At 57.2% G+C, this 20,029-nt stretch overlaps 1 protein-coding gene across 2 annotated transcripts in view; it reads left to right on the forward strand.

The window, feature by feature from the left end:
• The window catches only part of CDC6 (cell division cycle 6), a 41,113-nt gene extending 21,112 nt beyond the window's left edge, over nucleotides 1–20,001 (forward strand). For both annotated transcript variants that reach the window (XM_086687239.1, XM_086687234.1), the window contains one exon: nucleotides 19,898–20,001. The gene's annotated coding sequence lies outside the window, so the exon portion shown is untranslated. The remainder of the gene's footprint in view (nucleotides 1–19,897) is intronic.
• Nucleotides 20,002–20,029: the final 28 nt, after the last annotated feature.

Genomic DNA, 20,029 nt, shown 5'->3' on the forward strand with positions numbered 1-20,029 from the left:
TCAGACTATCTCCCTCAGTTTCTTCATTTGTAAAAATGGCTATTGGTAGCAAGCCCCGCTTGCCTGATAGGGACACCTCCATAAAGGCCCCATAAGACAATGTATTCTAAAACCCAGTGCAAATGGTGGTTTCCGCTGGGGTGGGAGTGGGGGTTCTAAGATGGGATTCTGTTCCTAAATCTAGGTCAGTCTCTCTGCTTTGGCTTTCCCTCGCCCCAATCCTTGCCCTTCTGGGGGATGGTGGAATCAGGCAGGCTATTGCCCTAGGGGCTGCAGAATTACCCTAATGCCAGTGGTGGCTGTTGCCAGAGAGCCTGTGGTCAGAGAGGACAGATCTCTCTACTAGGCTTTTCTTCCTCTGGGGCTCCACATCTTCTCCCCTGAGCCCCGTCTCCACCTTCCTTCTGCCATGCCTGCTCAGCGTCCTTGTCCCCGTCTCTCCCCTGCCCAGTGGCCTCCTTGTCCGGCTCACTGGACAGGGGCCCTAATCGGATTGGACAGCTGAGATATGTGTGGCGGCTGAGAGCAGGCGGGAGGGAAGCCAGTGGGAGGATGGTATGAGGGCTGCCCCTGGCACTGTCCAGGCCTCCCAGGCACCACCTTGGTCCTGCGGACTCCCGGCTTGGCTTGGTCCTGGGGAAGGGGTGCCAGAGGAGGCTAGGAATGAAGATTAGGGGAGGGGGGAATCCACCCAGGACCCCAGGACCTCTTTGATCTTTGGTGGCCTAAATGACACTATCTCTGACCGTGACCTGGAGGAGAGGACAGCAGGTGAGGGCCAGGCTGGCTCTGCCCCCTCCCCCATTCTCATGGCCCTGTTTTCTTCTCTTCTTGTTTGGAAATGTGTTCACTTTCCCCATCCAGCCCCTTTGGCCAGTTCCCCCTTATGGGTCACATCTGGGAGCTGCTGGGGGCACCATGTGTCTGCCTCACTCTGGGCTGTTTCCTCCCCTCCAAGGTATTTCTCTCATTCACTCTCTGGGCTGGGCGCCAGGACTCCTGGGTTTCCCGCCTGCCTCCTGGTGCAGGGCTGTCCTTCAGGCCTCCAGAGAGTCGCTAAGCTGGTTTCCTTCCTCCTGTGTGGGGAGGGCCTTCTCCCTGGGCTGGGAGGTGTCAAGAATCCCAAGTGGGATAGGGGTGGGGGCACCACAGCCCCTGGCACTGTGTACCCCAACTCCTCCCTCCCAACCTCTGACTCAGCTTGGGGGCAACACATGCCCTGCCTGGAAGGCATGGCCTGTTCTCGCCTCCAGGCTTTCATCTTTACATGTGGGCAGCCCAGATCTTCTGCTATTCTTTCAAGCTTTTTTTCTCATGGTATCTGGGGGTGGCCATTGAAACCCCTATGTCTGTACCCACACATTTTGGGGAGCAGAGGATTAGCATAATTAAGGCTGGGGCACTATTTTGTCTTCTCTCCAGCTGGGCCAGGATGAAGGAAACCAGCACAAACTTCCCCATGCCAATTCCCTCTGCCCTCAAAAGACCAGTCAGTGGAGCCAGGCCCTGCCCTCTCGGTGCCCACAATGTGGTTGGCACTGATTTGTCAGAAATTGGGAAGGTTTCCCTCTAGACTGCTTGCCTCCGCTCTCCTCCTCTCGGAGGGCAGGGACAGCTCTAGGATGGCAGGCACTTATGGGCAGGCCTCTCCCCTAGGGAAGGGGTGTGGGATGCCCCTGAGATGGCCAGGTTGGCACTCTCCCCAGGCTGGAGTCCTGGACTTGGTTTGGAGCTGGGAGTTTGTGGGGGAGAGCAGGACACGGGCCTCCCTGCCCCCCTCATTTCCTGCTCTTTGGGCAGCTGTGGGCGAGAAAGGCTGCAGGGACTATTTTTAGTCGGTCTGTCCCCTGGCAGGAGGGACGTGCAGAAAAGCACGGGGCAGCAGAGGGGCTGGCCAAGGTGAGGGTAAGCAGGCAGGCGGAGGAGTGAGGAAGAGCCAGAGGGGCAGCAGACAGGGCAGAGAGGCACGCATTGGGCTGGGGCAGGGTCTGGCAGAGAGGGTCCTGACCCAGGTAGATGGGCTGGGCTGGGATGAGGAATACTGGGCACCCCTTGGCGGGTTCTCTGTCCTGCTAGACTTAGAACCCTGAAAGGGCATTAAAGACCACTTAGACAATCCCTCCCCCTTGTGGAGGAGCAAACAGGCCTGGGGTGGGGGCAGGATATTCCTTGCACTAGGACATTCAAGCAGTCATCTGGCTGCACTGGGACCCCTTGCACCCATCTTCTCTCTTCAGGGTCCCTCACCACACCTGGTTGTGTCTCCCTACCCTGCTGCAGCAAGGAGGACCTGGTTGTTTCCTTCTCTGCTTGTTTATGCACCGTCTCCCGTAAACCCCAGCTTGGTTTGTTTAGAAGTCTCCACTATGTGGAGAGAGCCTGTGTCCAGGCTGGAAGGAGGTCAGGGTTGGGGTTTGTTTAGGTGGCCTGTGGCCACTGGTGTGGATCGAGGTGCTGGGCATCTGCCAACAGGCTCACAGGCTGGCGAGTCTGGGCTTAGAGACACCTCAGGGAAGGGGCATCCAGTCTCACTCCACCTTAGAGACCCAGAGAAGGCCCGGATTTGCCCGCAGTCCTGGGATGAGCTAAGGATAGACCAAGGACGGGAGTTTTGCAGGCTCTCCAGAGCCCCCATCCGGCCCCACGGAGGTCATCCTGGTTCTTTGCCAGTGCCCCCAAGAAAGGAGGGGCACAGGCAGAAGAGTGGGTAGATTACCAGAGGCTTCCAGCCACAAGTCAGAAGTGAGCCCTCCTCCAAGGCCTGGGGGCAGAGCACCTGGTTGAGCTTTGGGAGGAGAAAGTTCAGGAGAGAGTTGCGGTCCCTCAGGACTCAGTCTCCGGTCTCAGTCTCACCCCCAGGGCCACCATGTTGCACAAAGACTGTGAATGGTGCCCCCTGGAGTTGTTCAGGGCCCTGCCTATGGAGTCAAACGTGGTGCTTCTGTCCCCCACCTTCTTTCTTTCAATCAGCCTCAGATCCAGCTGGAAGGAGGTGTTCCAGGTGGGCTTGAATCCAACATTTCCTCCCCCACTCTGCCTCCTGCCACTCTGTCTCTTATTCCTCTGTTGCCTAACCCCTCCCCACCAAGCCTGGCACAGTGGGCCACAAATTGTGGTGCAGGCACCCCTCCCCCCTCTCCATTCAGTCTCTATGTCTCTGGGGGCTGATTTATCCTGCCACCCCCCCACTCCTGCCCGCCTTCAGGCCTGCTGCAGTGTGTGAGAAATCAGTAGTGCAAATGGATTGAGGTTGTTCAGCCAGTCCATTCCCCTTGGGCCACCCCCCCCCCCCCCCAATCCTCCTGGGACTTGGAGAGTTACCCAGTCCTCTTCTGGCTCCACATACACAGTGATATACACACCTAGTGGCTGTAGCTAGAGCGCTGAGCACAGGAATTACTCTTTCTGTCCATCGCTGCCTCTGTCCCTCTCATTCTCTCTCTTTCTCTCATATACTGGGCTGGCCTTAGCATGACAAATACCCTTGACCATTTATTTTCTAGCTTGGGTGGAGTGGGGGTGGAGGGCCTTAGAGAGCAGTAGGCTGCCAGCCAGAGGTGGGGGGAAGCAGGTGGGTAAGGGAGATGGGGGGGGGCGGGAGGACTAGCTGGGGAGGGATTGGGTGACAGCCCACCCCATCAGCCTCTGGTAACCCAATCCCTACACCCCACCCTCCTGATTCCCCTCCTGTTCAACAGCTTCAGCAGCTGCTGGCAGAAGCAGGGCTGGCAGAAGTGTGTGTGACTGCATGTGTGTGTGTGTTGGGGGTGGAGAGGGGCTGTGGGGGCAGGAGGTGCTGCCAGGACATGTTAAAGGAGCCGCACAGCCTGGGTACGACTTGGGTGGCAGGAGGAGGTGGGGCTGGTGGGAGAGTGGGTGGTGAATGATGGCAGGGGGCAGGCTGCAGGGGGGCAGGGCAGCCTAGGGGTCTCACAGAACTTGTCTGCACTAGAACAGGGCCTGGCAAGCTGGGGGTGGGCAGTGATGAGGGGACAGGGGCGGGTACAGCTGTGGCTAGCCCTAGGATGCCTGTTCTTCGCCAGGGGGCGCATGTAACCATGGAGGACACAGCCTGCCCCTGTCCCCAATCCCTGGGCTGTGCCTGCTGGGCATCACAGTCTTGGTGACTAAGTCACTTCTGTCCTGGGGCTGGCAAGGTGCCAGGCTCAGCTCTTCTCGGTAGGTGAGTCACTGCCCTGGCATCTCCCCCGGATGCAGCTGAGTCACCGGGCTGTGCCTGCTGGGCAGGTGGGCACCATGCTTGGGGTGGGGTTGGGGGACCATGTATGTAGCCTCCGGTGTCTTCTCTGATCTCTCTCTGGCATGTCCTGGCCCTATCCACCACCCTGCAGCTCTGGTGTTTGTCCCATGTGCTCTATTGAGGGGGTAAAGAAGGAAGCAGCATGGTACTGAGTGGAAATGTTTGATTCGGAGTGAAGGGGGGGGTGGTTGAGAAGGGGCCTGTGGGTCAGAATCTTAGCTCTGCCGCTGGCAAGCTGTATGACCTTGAGCAAGACAATTTCCTTTTCGTACCTCAGTCTCCTCATCTGCACAATGGAAACAGGAGCCGTGCCCCAGATTACCCTTCAGTTCGAATCAGAGGGAGTGGGGAAGTGAGCGTGCTTGTGGGAGGAGCTCCCCCAGGGATGAGGGGGGCGGAGGGCAGCCAGGGACGGGAAGAGGAGTCAGGGGCTGGGCTGGTTCCAGCAGACATTTCCCACACGGCCTGCATCCAGGTAGTCTCTTCTCACTCACTACCAGTGTGGTGCTATTCTTGAATAGGAGCTCCCCACTGGCTGTGAGAGGGAGGCCTTGTTTTGCTGGAATTGTGGGCCCTCCTGGGGTGGGGGGTGTCTCAGGGCTATTTTGTATCTCCTTTGAGTGCTGCGGGCTCTCTAGGGTTTCCCTTTGGAGAGAGATCCCTGTCTTGGGAAAACAGTGGCTCAGACTTCTTCCCCAGCCCATTGCCTTCTGTATACAGGACGGGAAGGGCAGGCCCCAAGAAGGAGTGTCTTTCCTAAAGAGTGAGGAGCCCCCTGGCCTGTGGCTTTTCTCAGTCTGATAGTCTCCTGCTGCCTACTGCACTTTTCTCCCCTCCTGTGTAGGGTCCCTGCAGGGTGGGGGTGGGGACCCTGCTGGGGGTACGGCACAGCTGGAGTTCAGCTGCTGCAGCTTGAAGACTCCTGGCCTCCCACCTGGGGACCTCTCCTGTTTCCTGGAGTCAAGCCTGGGTAGGACTAGAGCCTGGACAGGCAGTACTGGGTGCCCTGGACAGGGGGAAAGTGCCCCAAAGGCCTGTGGGCTGTGTGCTTGTACATCTGGGGCCAGTCTTCTGTGCATGAGTGTCTGGCCCCCTGTGGGGAGTGGATGTGTGGGTGCATGAATTTCTTCCTCCATCTGCACATGGGCCTACTGCCGTGTCTGTTCAGGAGTGTGCCCCACACTGCCTCATGACCTTGTGCATGCCCAAATGCCTGTCTTATATGTGCATGTTCTGTTTGACTCAAGGATGTGGATACATGTGTGCTCTGAATATGCATGTGGGTGTGCATATATGGGGGTCCTGCATGTGTGTTTCCACATCTGAATCTCAGTGTGCACGAGTGTACCTGACCCTGTGTGCTGGCACGTATATGTGAAGGCCTTTCTTCGTGGGAGGCAGTGTACCCGTGTTTATGCACACTTGCATTTTTGTGTCCATAGCTTTAGCTAGAAGGGATACTGGCAAAATCTAGGGCAGGAAGAGCCTGTGTGGGATAGGGGTGGCTGGCGCTGAGCCCCCTCCCAAACTGATCTCACCCGGGGCAACGCCCCCTGCTGCTGGTTAGGCTCAGGCTGGAAGGCCTGGGCGGTGGGGGGGGGGGGGGGGTGTTGGGGGGGAAGGGGTTAAGCGTCGGCGTCCACATCTGGGAGCCATTGGCGCATTCCTGCCCGCTGAGCGCATGTTTGCGGATGGATCTGGACGGGACAGGACGGGAGGGGCTGGGCGGGCGTTTCGCACCGGTGGACGGAAATCCAGACGAGAGCACGAGAGCGAGAGACAGCCGGGCCTGGAGGGCGGGAAGGGGCCTGGGGAAGCGCTGCCCCAGCGCCCTGTCCCTGTGCCGGACCTCAGAGCAGATCATCCCACCGACCAGGCTTGTCCTACTTTACCAAGGCTGGGGGGCTAAAGCTGGAGGGAACAATCAGATACTCCGATTCTCCACCCAGCTGTGCAGCCGGTGTGATGGTGGACAGAACCCTGTGTCCACTCCCGACCTCCTGTTCCTCGTCTGTAAAGCGGGGGCCGTCGGGCCGGTGGCTTTGAGAACTTTGCCAGCCGGGTCAGGCTGAGAGTCTTCCTCACTGGGGTGGAGGCCTGGGAGTGTGACACTTCCCCTTCCACTGGGAAGTCCTGTGGGGGCACTTGTGGCCACTTCTCTGACCGGGGAGGGGGGTGGTGTTGTTCCTTAATGATTTTGCTTCCCCCCAGTAGGCTGCTACAGGTGGGGACGTGATCCTTCCAGCAGGCTCGAAGGGGGCCTGTGGCTGTGCTGGGAACTGGGGTCTCTGCAGATGGAGAGTGATTCAGATCTTGCCCCGCTAGAGCAAGAACGAGAGCTCTTCTGGCTCCTCCAGACTGGGCCGGGAGAGAGAAGCTGGAGTCTGAGAGTCCTCTAGCACTGAGGGGTGCTCCTGGGCGCCCCCTGGTTGGTTCTTGGAAGATCCAAAGGCCACTGCCCTTCTGGGGGAAGGGTACTTGGCAAGGAGATGCTGAGGGGTTAGGTTGGGCTCTAGTTCCTCAGACCTGCTCGAACTGGAGAGGTGTTTGGGGGAAGAGGAGAGGAGTCATTACTCGAGGGAGGTATACCTACTCTTGCACTTCCTTTTTTTTTTTTTTTCAGATGGGAAAATTAAGATTCAGAGAAAGGAAGCGACTTATTCAAGGTCGCACAGCTCTGAGTTCCAATTGATCCCCAGAGAAGGATTATAACTATAGGAGTTAGGGGCTTAATATCTAGGGCCAGAGTCACTATATTCACTTCTATATTATGCTCTCTTCCCCGGTTTAGGTGTTGGGCGTGTGTGTGATCTGTGCCTCTGCGAGTGTTGGTACGTGTGATTGGGGGCAAGGGAGTGTGATACCACACACTGCTGTCCTTTCTCGACAGAGTCCTCTTTCCATTCTTTCCGCAGAACTCCTCCTGCCCTCTCAGAATCTCTCCTTTTGGGGCAGAGGGAGGGAATTCTCCCAGATTCCCACGGTCCAGCCTTTAGCTAGGCGCGTCTCCTTTAAGACTCGCCCTTCTCCGGGTCTGTTAAGGAGGGGCGGGGGGCGTGATCCCACAGGCCCGCCCCTGGCTGGTGATAGGTCGGTGGGCGGGCAGAGGCGGGTCTGGGTGGGGGAGAGGGCCGCCCCTCCTGCTCCGTACCCTCCGCCCCCCTAGTCTGGGGCTCCGGGTAAAGTTTCAGCCTCCGCACGTGACTCGCCATGGCCGCTGCCTTCGCCCCGCGCCCCTGAGCCGCGGCCCCCCAGACTGCTCCTCTCCTGGGATCCCGTACCCCTGACGCTTAACAGCACCGAGGCGCAGGGTCAGGGCAGACGCCGAGCCCGCGGGCGCTCTGGACGGATTGCTTCCTCCCGCTGCGAGGTAACCTCTGCCCCGGGGATTTTGGAGAGCCCCCAGCTCCCGCGGGCACCGGGGCCCCTTGGCCTGTCCCTGATAGGAGCTGCAGGCGGGGACCTGGTGCTGGGCGGGTTCGGACGGGAACCCGGGGTTTCCTGGGCTTCCTACCCCGCCGCCGCCGTGCCCAGGGTCGGGGAGTCCAATCTGTGCGTCTGTCTGCGCCCGAGTGTTCGCGCGCAGCCGTGAGGCATCTGGGGCGGTCTGCCGCGCGTGTCCCCGGCGCCCGAGCTGTGGCAGAACCGCCGCTGGGAACTCCTACTCCCTCTTGCTTTCCTCTTCAAAAACAAACAAAACAGAAAGACTTTCAAACCTGTTTGGGGAGAGATCGGATGCCCAACGGACTAGCCCCCTCCTTTTCCTCCTGTTATCTGAGCTGCCCTGTGGTTTGGGGAGAATCAGCCCGGAGGCCCACCCCCACCGGAGCAGGCGGCTGGGGGGCGGGGCCCGCTCAGCTGGTGTCCCCCGTGGAGTGAGGGGAGCCGAGATCGAATTGGGTAAGGGAGTCAGTGCAGTACCAGGAGGGAGGTCTCTGGATCTAGTGCTACCATGGGGTTATGGAAGCTTTTTGGGGTGAGGGGAGGACGGAATGGACTGGTTGTCTTTGCTCTGCAGAGGGTGTCTGGGACCTGGTGCCACCCACGAGGAGGAGAAGCTGCTAGCCAGATGTGGATGTGGGGGGGGGGGGTGTGCTGGAAAATCAGCTTGGCTATGCCCCTTCTCCTCTCTGGGCACTGCCCTATTGTCAAGTTGCTCAGTGGGAAGGGCAGCAGGCCACCAGTGTGCTAGGCTGGGGATGGGGACCGACTCCTATGGAAATCAGACAAGAAAAGCCCCACAGCCTTGAAGATATTTCTCTGCCTCTGTCCATCCTGTCTTGGATAGGATGCCCATGTGCTGGCATGGGGTACCCTCAGCATTCAGCTGGTGCCAGCTCCTTCTACCAGATTGCTTTCTGCCTGTGGGCTGTGTGCACATGTGTGTGTGTATATGTTCTTAGAGGGACTATTCCTGAGAACACTCCCCCACTTCCCCACCCCCTTCTGCTAACTCCCCCTCACTTTTGCTCCTGACCACCATCCCTCCTCCAGTTTCCTGGGTGGGAGATTCAGGGATGTCTCTTGTCCCTCTCCCTGGCTGCAGTGGTCATAGGGCAGGGTTGTTCTAGGGAAGTGGTTCAGTAAAGGCACCAGGTCTTGCTACAAAGTGGGCTTGAGCGCCAAGCACTCCTTCAGGGCCTTGTGCTTGATGGGGAGGCTGGGTTGGGGAAGACCCAGATTGGAGCGGGGGTGGCTTGACACCTTGGGGCTTCCCCCTGTTGGGGGTGGAGATGAGTCTGGGGGAAGAACAAGAGAAAGAGTATTTGGAGCTGGAGGAAAGGGGGGGTCTGGGGGTTTCTGACTATGAAGGGTGTTAGTGTACTGGGAGGGGCTGGGACATCAGTTCTGTGTGGGAGTCTGAGCTACGTTGGTCCTGAGACCGAGCAGTCACTAGGGTCAGACTGGGGTAGGCCCTTGGGAGCTGAGGATCTTAGATTTGGACTTTGAGGGTGTGAGTGAATGTGCATGAAATGGTCCATGCAGGAGTTTCCCCACCAGACTGGTGAGGGCAGTGCAGATGAGGTAGCAGTTCTGAAAAGACCCTGGGTTTGGAATGGCTTAATCCTGGCCACCTCCTCCTATCACCTCTCAATCTCCATCCTTAATTTGACCCTAAATGCCCCTGCTACCATTCTGGGACACTTCTCTGGTCCACCTCCTACTCCCAGCCATGTGGCAGCCTGGCAGGAAGCTAGCTGTGGGCAGCCCCATCCTGATCACCCCTGTGCCTCCCCCGCTGGGCACAGTCACCCACATGTGCCATGACGCGGTTCCTGCCACTCTGTCTAGTGTGGGGTAGAGGACATTGTCTGAGTGGCACTTCAAGTCTGTTTTGGGGGGATTGACCCAGACCTCGGTTAATTGGCTCCTCCTCCCTAAATCCTTTGGTCTTAGAAGCTGGCTCTGCCCTCTAGGACCTTTCCCCCCAACCCACTTCTTGCTCATACTTCTAGGTTCTTTAGTGGGGTAGTCCTCAGAACTGTGTGACGTGAGGGTGCGGCCTGCTCCAAAATATAAACCTCAGTGCCTGGTTCCCTGCGCTTTGGGCAGCATAGGCTGGGCAGGGCAGGGCCTGACCTGGGCTGAGCTGAGGGATGGGTGTGTTTGGGCCTTTCTGGAGGTCTGTTTAGGAGTAGTGTCTGGGATCTATGGTGATGGGCATCTAGGGAAGGTAATCCTATCCCTGTGACGAATGAACATGGTAATCTCCACTTGCCCAGTGCCCCACGCCCCTTTCTGGTGGCAGTGGTTTTGGGAGTGTGGGAAGCTGGCAGGGTCCCTGGCAAGATGACCAGGGTTGTCTTGACTTACTGGGTTTTGGGAAAGGCGTGTGGCAACTGATACCTCAGCTCCCAGGGCTTTGGCCGCACATCCTCTCTGATGCCTGCTGTCTTTCTTCCCTCCATTCCCCTCTCCACCCTCTGGCTGCTGTCTAGAGCCCACACGGTTTGTAGGGGATGGAGGGTGGGGGCGAGGGCCTGGATCTCCGTGTGTGTCCAGGGAGTGTTCTGGGGATTGGCAGGATTGGCTGAGAGTGTCTGGGTGTCCCTGCAGGGTGGGTGGTGTGCAGGGACCAGGCCCAGAGTGTGAGAATGTGTCAGCGTCGGTGTGTCTGTCCCCCGTCTGGCTTGGGTGTGGGTGTCTCTTGCTTGTCTGGATCTTGCCTCCCGCTCCAGTCCCCGCCTCCCCCCTCCCCCCCCCCCCCCCCACCAGTTGGGACCGCCTGCTTTCTCTCCCTCTCTCTCTCTCCGCAACTGGAGCCTCCCTTGCCTGTTCCTGGAATTTGGAGAGGAGGAGGAGGAAGAGGCAGGCAGACAGACCTCCCACACTGTAGCCCGCCTGCCTGGCATCATGGGGAAATGAAATAGGTGCTATGGAACTAAGGTTTCCCTGCCTTCTCTAGACCCTCCAACACACATCACAGAGTCTAGGGAGCCACGTTTACAGAAGGGCCTTGGGCTGCCCCCTACCTGCCTGGCAGTGATGCCTCCTTCTTCTACCCAGCATCCTGCCTGCTTGGCCCCTGCCGGGACCTCTAGGCACCACTGTCAGCCCCGGGAGCGGATGGGGGATTAGACTGCTGCCAGCCTGGCCAGCACCTGTTGCCAACCCCCAGCGCTGTAACTGGAGCCGGCCATGGAAGGGGGCTACAAAATGACAGGTGGAATTTCTGCAACCAGGCAACCCCCCCCCCCCCCCCCCCCACTGGATATGCCTTTGCCTTCCGGCCGGAATAAGGAAAGCCTACCCCCCCACACCCCCTCTGCAAGTGTCAACCTGATCTCAAGGATGATGTCCCAATCCTGCCTGTGGGGGCAGGGCCTGGGAGATGGGCAAAGGAATGAGTTTATTGCTGTTTGCCCAGTGACCCCCCCATCCCCTTCACAGGCTGCAGAGCTGAGCTGGCCTTGTTTAAGTTAACTGAGCTCTGTTGCTCAGGGAGGGCTGGGGGGCATGGGGGTTGTGGAGGGGGGTGGTTCTCTGTTAATGTTTTAATTGCATAAAAACTGGGAGCTCAGCTCCCGACCAGTGGGGAGTCTGGGTCTGGCTGGCCGCCCGGTTTGGGCTAAATATAGTCTGGGACATCTGCAGAGAAGGGGAGGAGGGTGGAGGGAGGTTCCTTTCCCCCCACCTTCCACCAAGGTGCCCTCGTCTGGGCGGGCACCTTGGAGCAGGGAGGGGGATTCCTGAGCACAAAAGGCTGGGGAGAGGCGGTGGGGGCTGGGTACAGTTGGGATCTCGCCTGTCTGGCGGCCAGTAGCTGCCTGAGATGAACCCAGAGGCTCAGGACAGGCTGGAGTGGGGTGTGCGGGCTGTATCCAATGGCTCTGCTCCCCTCCCCCCAGAGCTGCCTGAGGTCAGGCAGTCTCCGTGTGTCACTGCGCCCTGCCGGCCGCCGCCGTGTGTCACCGTGACCCACTCTCTGTGTGCCTGTGTGTACACACCTACCTAGGAGTGGCTCCCTCCCGGCTCCTCCCCCAGAGCCTCTGTCCCCTGGGTCCTACCGCAGATCCCCAGCCCTCCTTCCTTCTGCCCCTCGGCCCACGGTGAAACCTCCAGCCCAGGAATCGAGACTTGAGAAGGGGAAGCTGCGGTGGGGAGTTCTCTGATCTCTAGTCACGGCAGGAAGTGGAGGGGAGGGGGAGCAAGGGGGAGAACCGTGAGTGGCAGGCCAGGAGGGAGGGCCCATCAGCCCTGCGACCAACCTCACACACTGCGATAGGGGGTGGCCACCCTCCCAGCTGGCCCCCTTCCCTCCAGCTCCAAGTGGGGGAACCTTAAGGGACAGCTGATTCTCTAGGGGCTGGTAACAATCCTTATCACCCCCCAACACTGGAAAAAAAAAGTCTTCCTGTCACGTGGCTGTCACTTCCTGTCCCACTGTGGTTCCAGGGATGTTTGTTGTTGGTTGCCATGGAGATAGCCGCCGTGGGCACTACCCCGGTTCTTGTGGGGAGGGAGCTGCCCCTCCCCCCAGGGCCACAGTTGGGAAGGGACTTGGGGGGCCTGCCTTGGGGGCTATTTCAGGCTGAGTGTGTGTGGTCTCTGATGCTCCAGATCCTCTAGGCACCGACCCCCCCCCCCCCCAGACTTCTGTCTGTGGGAAGGAGTCACAGCCACCTACTCAGACCCAGTGTTGGGGAGACCGTGACTGTGCCTGGTTGTGCTTGACTGGCTGACTGTGTGAGTCTGACTGATTGTGTGGTCCTGTCCCCTCCAGGCTAGGTTGTGCTGCCTCAAAGATACATCGCAGAGGTTCGTGGGACCTCTGCTCCCTATCTCCTTTTACCTTTGGAACCTTCTCCCATCTTGTGTTCTCATGGAAATTGCCTTCCCCAGGGAGCTTCTGGGATGTCTTGGGGTATAAGCTGGAGTGGGAGGAGGCTCTGGGCAGGTTGTGTGTGTGTTTGGGGGTGGGGAGGTGGGGGTCTGCCTCACCCTTGCACACAGCCTGTACCAGCCTTTCTCTGAGCCTGAAGGCCCTGTGCTTTAAGGGGCAGGCCATACGACTTTGTGACCCATTCTTCCCACCCCCTTGTGGGTTTCCCTCTTCAGCCAGGGATGGAGACGAGGAGATTCCCCCTAGTTCTAACCCCCAACTGGTAGGCGGGTGCAGAGTAGGAAGTTCCTGGGGGGTCAGTGGATGGAGGGGTATGGGGCGGGGTACAGTCTGACTCAGGCCTGGTCTGGGGTCAGAGCCAAGAGGATATCCTGAGGCAGGGGATTGGCGTTCCCGGCTTCCCTGCAGTCGAGGTCCCCAGGGAGGGGTGCTGGGAGGGGATTGGTAGGACCATGTCCTGCTGACTTTCTGCCCTAGGATTCAGAATCTGGCAGTCTCAGGTTTAGGGCAGAGCTGAGGGGATAGCGGAGGGCGGGGATTGCTGTAGCCTTACATACACACACACACACACACACACACACACACACACACACACCCCCCCTTGCTGTGTGTGCTCCCATTGTGAGAACAGTGTTTCCTGCGTGGTATAGTGGGGAGACAAGTGGTGAGGGGGCAGCTGCCAAGGTGAAGGTGGGGAAAGCCCCATGCCAGGCTGGGTATAAGGACGGTGGTTTCCAAGCTGGGGGGGGGGGTCCCCTTTGTCTGTGCCCCCTTGGTCCCCTGCCCGGACAGAGGGGCCTTTGTTTGGTCCACACACTCCTGTGGTCTGGCTGTGGCTTCGGCAGGCTCATCTCTTCCTCTTCCTGTTTTCTTCCTTCCCTGTAGGTTGCTCCCTCCTCGAGGCCTGGGCTGCCCCCTGCCCTTTCACCTACTCTCTGCTTTGAAAGAAGACCCAGTGGGTTCCAGGGGAGGGGGAGCTCAGCCACCTTGAGCTTTGGAGGTCCCAAGCATGTCTCCTAGGGGGCTCTGAGGTGCAGTCTTTGGGGATGCAGGAGTTGGAGGCACTGTCATGCCCACAGAGACCACCATTTCCTCCTCTCAGAACCTGGCCTGTCCTAGGTTTGGACTTACCCAGTTGCCCTTTCTGCTGGGTAATCAGTCACTGCTGGAGGTCAGGTGGCCCTGCGTAGCTGGGACAGAACCTAGGGCCAGGTGGGGTCACAGGTTGAGGGGACATCAGACCCACTCTTCTGGGACTGAGTGCTGCATCTTGAGGCAGTTGGGCAGTGGCAGCATACAGAGGAAGATGCTGGACTTCATCCCTCCCCTAATCCCCTCTGAGGATGTGCTAAGGGCCTGCACATGTTTGGGGCAGGTTTTCAAACAAGTCCTAGCTCTAGTGAGGCAGGCCTGGGGTTGCAAGGGTCTGGTAGAGAAGAGGTGCCCTGTACCTGTCCTGACATAGTCCAGGCCCTCCTGGGGTGGTGATCTCTTTCAAAGTGGGGCTGGCCTTGCTGGCTCCCTGCAGCTGGGACTCTGGTGAGCAAAAGGTAAACAGAGGACCAGAGTGGCCAGACTGTGGACTTGGAGGAGAGGGGTGAGAGCCTTGGCCAGAGGAACCTTTGGAAAAGGGAAAGAGGGAGTAGTGATCATCACTGCTCCCCAGACCCTGCCTGAAGATCTGAAGAGCTAGGAGGAGGGGAGAAGTTGTGGCTTTGTGTGTGTGTGTGTGTGTGTGTGTGTGTGTGTGTGTGTGTTCCTGGAAAGTTTATAAATAGTTCCAGCCCACTGTTCTGGTTTAAAATCTGCCCTGTCCCGCCCTGTCCTGCCCTGCCCTGCCCTGCCAGCTCCTTATCTGATAGGGGGTGCAGAGGGTCCAGGTCTTTGTTTCCACCAGGGTTCATGTCCTGTGTGTTCCCCTGGGTACCCCGTCAAGTTGAACTGAGCTTTGGGTGTCATTTGCCTATGATTCACTGACTGTCTAGAATGCTGAGGAAAACCCCCATCTCCCCTTCTTTTAAGCTGCCCGGTCTCTGTCCCTATCTCTCAGCCTCTCTGGGACTGCCTGCCTTCTGTTCCTTGGGAGCCATTGTTGCAGAGGAGCCTGGGAGCTGAGAGGAAGGAGTCAATGAGGAAGGGAGGCTGGATCAGCTGGGTTTGGGGACCCCCGGCTCCTCTTCTCTGGGGATAGGAAAGGAAATAGTCTATTTCTCTTCCCTTCCTCCCCTCCCCAAATCCAAAAGGTTTCTCTTTTTTGGTTTGTGAAATGAAAGAAGGGAATTTGGGAAAGCGCTGTGGTTGGGCGTCCACCCACACCCGAATATCCCTCACCCACATCCCTCTTCTCAGTCTGGGGGGAAGCAGACCCTGGAAAATGGGTAATTGTCTCTCCGGGGCCTGTCCACAGACACGAGCCCTGGTTGGGAAGAGGGAAGGGAGAGCAGACACATGGCCCAGGGAGGCACCGGGTGTGGTGAGAGGTGTGGGGAAAGGGGCCCCGTTGCCCAGCACCGCCTGTGTGCCCAGTGCTGTGCTAGGTGCTTTCCAGACTCATATGTCTGAAACCACACAGCCAGTTGTTGAGAGGGGTAGCTCACAAGTGAGTAAACAGACGCTTAGAGAGGTTAAGTGACTTGCCGAAGGTCACCCAGAGTGGCAGAGCTGAGATTTGACCCTACAAACCTCTGGTTCTTTCTACCGTCTTCATGGCTCAGCCAGCCCTTGCCTTTTCCTCTAGGGGTGTGAGTTTCCCCTGGCACTTTTTGGGAGTGAGGGAGGCTCCGGTGGGCAGGGTGCATGGCTGGTGGCTGGCACTCCAGCGCCCACCCCCTCCGACTGTGCCCAGGCGAGGCTCAGCGTATTGGAGGGATGGGCCTGTGGTTTTCTCTGCCTTGAGGGAGGGTGCCCACGGGTAGTAGAGCTGGTGGGCAGAGGGTGGAGGTTGGAGGTAGGTAGTTTGTTTTCCCTTTCTTTGGTGGTTTCAGTTCTCTGCTGGTGTCTTCTCTACCCCTGGGTCCAGGTAGCTGGGGCCCAGGTGTCTCCCCAGGGATCATGGCTCCAGAGGGAGCTTCTGAGGCAGGGCCTGTGCTCTTTGGCTCAGCCCCCATCATCCCTGCCCTCTCCCATCCCTGTTCCCTGGCCAGCCTGGCCCTCGGCTCATTTCCATGACCTTTACCCCCTCCCATGGCTCAAGGTCCTCCCCAGGGAGCTGAGTAACTCTGCACCAGAGTTTGCAGGCTGAGCAGGGTTAGGGATAGTGAGGCTCTCATGGGGTGAGGGAGGCCTTCCAGTCTCTCACTGGGGTGTGGCTTTGGAGTGCAGGGGGTTTTGAAGTTTGGTCCCATGTCTAACTCCTCACAGGCATTAAGGTGGGCATAGTCATCTGTCCTCTGGGGGCAGGGGTGGGATGCAGAAGGTCCAGACTGGACCGACTGAATCCACCCCTATACCCCAAAAGCTGAGTCAGAATGCCTGGGGTCTAGAGTGAATGGCTTTCTGGGCCTCAGCTTCCTGGGCCTCACCTCAGGGAGGCCGGCCCCTGTGTGGACGTAAACCCTCCTGAGTATTTGTCAGAGGGTGCACCTCAGTGTGTGTTGGGTGCTGGGCCCCCAGGGAGGCAGGTACAAAGGCCAGCCTGGCTGTGTGAGGGCCAGGGAATGTGCAGTTTGGGAAACTGTGGGGCTGTGGTTGTGTGTCTGTGGGGAGCTGTGTCCTGGGGCCGTGCACACAAGCCCTGAACCATGTTCATTGTGTGGTGAAGCCCAGGTGTGGAGAGATGGTATCTCCAGGTTCCCTCTCTTCACGTGCGTGCCCGCACACACACAGGCTGGGGCGTGCAAGCATGCTCTTGCCCACCCGGATGCTTTCCATAGACCTGCATGCATGAGTTTCTGCAGGAGAGAGAGAGAGAGAGAGAGAGAGAGAGAGAGAGAGTGTGTGTGTGTGTGTGTGTGTGTCTGACTGTCAACGCTGATGAGGCTCGGCCAACCCCTCCTTCCCTTGCCTGGCTCCCTCAGCTCAAGAGTTCCCGTTGTGTGGGGCCCCACAGGGGCGTGGGGGGCTGGGGTGGCAGCTGGCCCAATGGGTGGGGCTCCTGTTCCTCTGACGTCAGCCTTCTCAGCCTGGGAGGGAATCAACAGGGGCCTGGGGAGAGAAGGGGGTACTTCATTTAGGAGTAAGGAGAGAGGCCTTATGGTTGTCATAATTAGTACCAGTAAAAATCATGGTCATTAACAATGTCCAGATTCCACTCCTGGGGGAGCTGCCCCCTCCCTAGCAAGTACCTGTCCCCTCTCCCCCTCCCTCAGCTTGGCCCAGCTGGGCCCAAAAGTCCTGGCCTTGTCCACTGTGGCCTTGGCAGGAACTCCTCTATCCCAGGCATGGTCCTCTGCCAAACGCTGGCCATGTGCATGTCCCTTGGATTCTAGGTCTGAGCCTGGAGCTTAGAACCTGGTGTGGCCTAGGCTTGGTGGGGGAGGTGGGGGGAGGAACAGGGGTTAGAAATGCAGGCAGTCCTTAGTTTGGGTCTTTGTGACCTTGTTTCTTTCCTTTTTCCTTTTTTCTCTTTCTCTCTTTCCTTTTCTCTTCCCTTCTTTGTGTAATATTTATTTTTTATTTTTATTTTTTTTTATTTAAAAAAAAATTTTTTTTTCAACGTTTATTTATTTTTGGGACAGAGAGAGACAGAGCATGAACAGGGGAAGGGCAGAGAGAGGGAGACATAGAATCGGAAACAGGCTCCAGGCCCTGAGCCATCAGCCCAGAGCCTGACGCGGGGCTCGAACTCACGGACCGCGAGATCGTGACCTGGCTGAAGCCGGACGCTTAACCGACTGCGCCACCCAGGCGCCCCATTTATTTTTTATTTTTAATTAAACCCTACCCCCAATGTGGGGCTCAAACTCATGACGCTGACCTTGAGAGTCACACGCTCTACTGACTGAACCCGTCAGGGGCCCCTCCTTTCTTCTTTTTAACAGGTTTATTGAGATGTAATTCATATACCGTAAAATTCACCCATTAAAGTGTATAACACAGTGGTTTTTGTATACTCACAGAGTTGTGTGAATGTCCCCACCATCAATTTTTGAAGATTTTCATCACTCTAAAAAGACCCCGTTAACTGTCAGCAGTCACCTCCCATTTCCTTCAAACCCACCCCCTAGCCCCTGGTGACTGCAGTCTGCTTTCTGTTTTTATAGATTTGTCTATTCTGGGCGTTTCATAGAAATGGAATCATCGTATGTAGCCTTTTAGAACTAGCATGACTGTTTTCATGTTGTAGTAGTATATATCAGTACTTCATTCCTTTTTCTGGCAGAATTAAGTTTGCATGTGGATGGACACTCTGTCCATTCATCAGCTGATAGACATTTGGGTCGGTTCTACTTTTAGGCCATTGTGAGTAATACTGGTCTGAACATCTGAGCACAAGTTTTTGTGTGAACTTATGTTTTCATATCTCTTGGGGAGATACCTAGGAGTGGACTTGCTGGATCATAAGGTAACTCTGTTTAACTTTTTGAGGAACTGCCACATTGTTTTCCAAAGTGGTTGTACTGTTTTACATTCCCTCCAGCAGGTGTATGAGGGTTCCGGTTTCTCCATATCCTTGCCAGATTTATTCTTTTTGATTATAGTCATCTTGGTGGATCTGAGGTGATATCTCATTGTGGTTATTTATTTACTTATTTAAATGTTTATTTATGTTGAGAGAGAGAGAGAGACAGAACATGAACAGGGGAGAGGCAGAGAGAGAGGGAGACGCAGAATCCGAAGCAGGCTCCAGGTTCTGAGCTGCCAGCACAGAGCTTGACGTGAGGCTTGAACTCACAAACCGAGAGATCTTGACCTGCGCTGAAGTCTGATGCTCCACCCACCAAGCCACCCAGGTGTCTCTCATTGTGGTTTTAAAAGGCTGTTTCTTTGGAGCGCCTGGGTGGCTCAGTTAAGTGTCCTACTTCAGTTCAGATCATGATTTCATGGTTCATGAGTTCGGGCCCCGCATCAGGCTCTGTGCTAACATCTCGGAGCCTGGAACCTGCTTCGGATTGTGTGTCCCTCTCTCTCTTTCCCCTCCCCCGCTGGCACTCTGTCTGTCTCTGTCACAAAAATGAGTAAATATTAAAAAACAAATAAATGGCTGTTTCTTTTTGTCTTTTTTTGTCTTCACATATATACAATGCCATACATATGTCATATATATGTGTATATGTATTTGTATATAAAGAAATATATCCATGTACATGTATTTATTTTAGTATATCCTATACCCCAGGTGGATTTGATTGGAAGCATCCTCTTGCGGATGCTTCTCTTTTTCCCCTTTCTCTCTTTTCCCTTGTTGCTGCCTTTCTGTCTGTGTCATGGCATCTCTGGGTTCATCTCTGCCTCTCTCTGCCCCATGGTGTTATCTGTGCATGCCCTTCTGATCCCAGCTGTTCAAACAGGGTTTGGATCTGTATACACACACGTGTGTGTGTGTGTGTGTGTGGGGGGGCGGGCATCTGGTCCTTCATTGTGTGCCCTCCTCCCACCCCATCCAGGGATGTTGCTTTTGCCACCAACTATGAGGGTGAACTTTGAATTCATCAATCTTCCTTACCGTTTCATTGCCTGGGGCTGGGGAGGTTCTATCCTGGGCAATCCCTACCCTTCTTACACACTGCCCACTCCTGGCCCATCATGCTGGTAAGCATTGGAGGTGATACCCAGGAGTCCTTGGTTCCCGTTTCCTTATTTGTGTGTATGTCAACGGGCCTCCTCCCTAGGCCTGTGGGACAAACCCATCTGGGGTGCTGGGGCTTGGATTTTGGGGGGAAGTGGTATAAGAGGGGCCCCCTGGCCTAGGAGTCATTTTTCTGAGAAGTGCCAATGCTTTAGGGAAGCGGCTTTTCCTCCCCCACCCTCCTCCCCTCAGGCACAAGGTTCTTTGTATCTTGACCTCAGGTAACCCGCACTGGGGGGAGGAGGAGGGCCAGCTGCTGGCCTCTGCCACAGGGATCCTCTGGGGTGGCAGACCCTGACCTTTCCCCTCAGGACTGTGGGTGAGAGGCCCTTTGTGGCTCTGGGCTCTGTCCTCGTCTCCCCAGCCTGGCTGTGCTATCCTGCCACCCCCAGCAGTGTCTGGGCCCTGCTCCCAGGCTGTCTCTGCCAGCCAGGCATGGTGCCAGCTGTCTGCTCAGCCGGGTGCCACGGGAGAATCTCCGGCCGCCCAGGTTGGGGAGCTCCACGGGGAATGCCCGTGTACCCGCTCCTCAGTGCCCACTCACCTGCCTTTCCTTTTTCTGCAGTGCCACAGAACATGGCCCCCCGAGCCGCCTAGCCAGGGCCCATCTGGGAGAGGCATCCTCTTCGGTGTCCTGAAGGCCAGCTCTGGACCTTCCCAGAAAAGTGCCAGCTCACAGAACTGCTTGACCGAAGGA

The sequence above is a fragment of the Puma concolor genome, chromosome E1 (genome assembly GCF_028749965.1).
Source record: "Puma concolor isolate L17-30 chromosome E1, mPumCon1.1.hap2, whole genome shotgun sequence".
In the NCBI taxonomy this organism is placed as follows: Eukaryota; Metazoa; Chordata; class Mammalia; order Carnivora; family Felidae; genus Puma; species Puma concolor.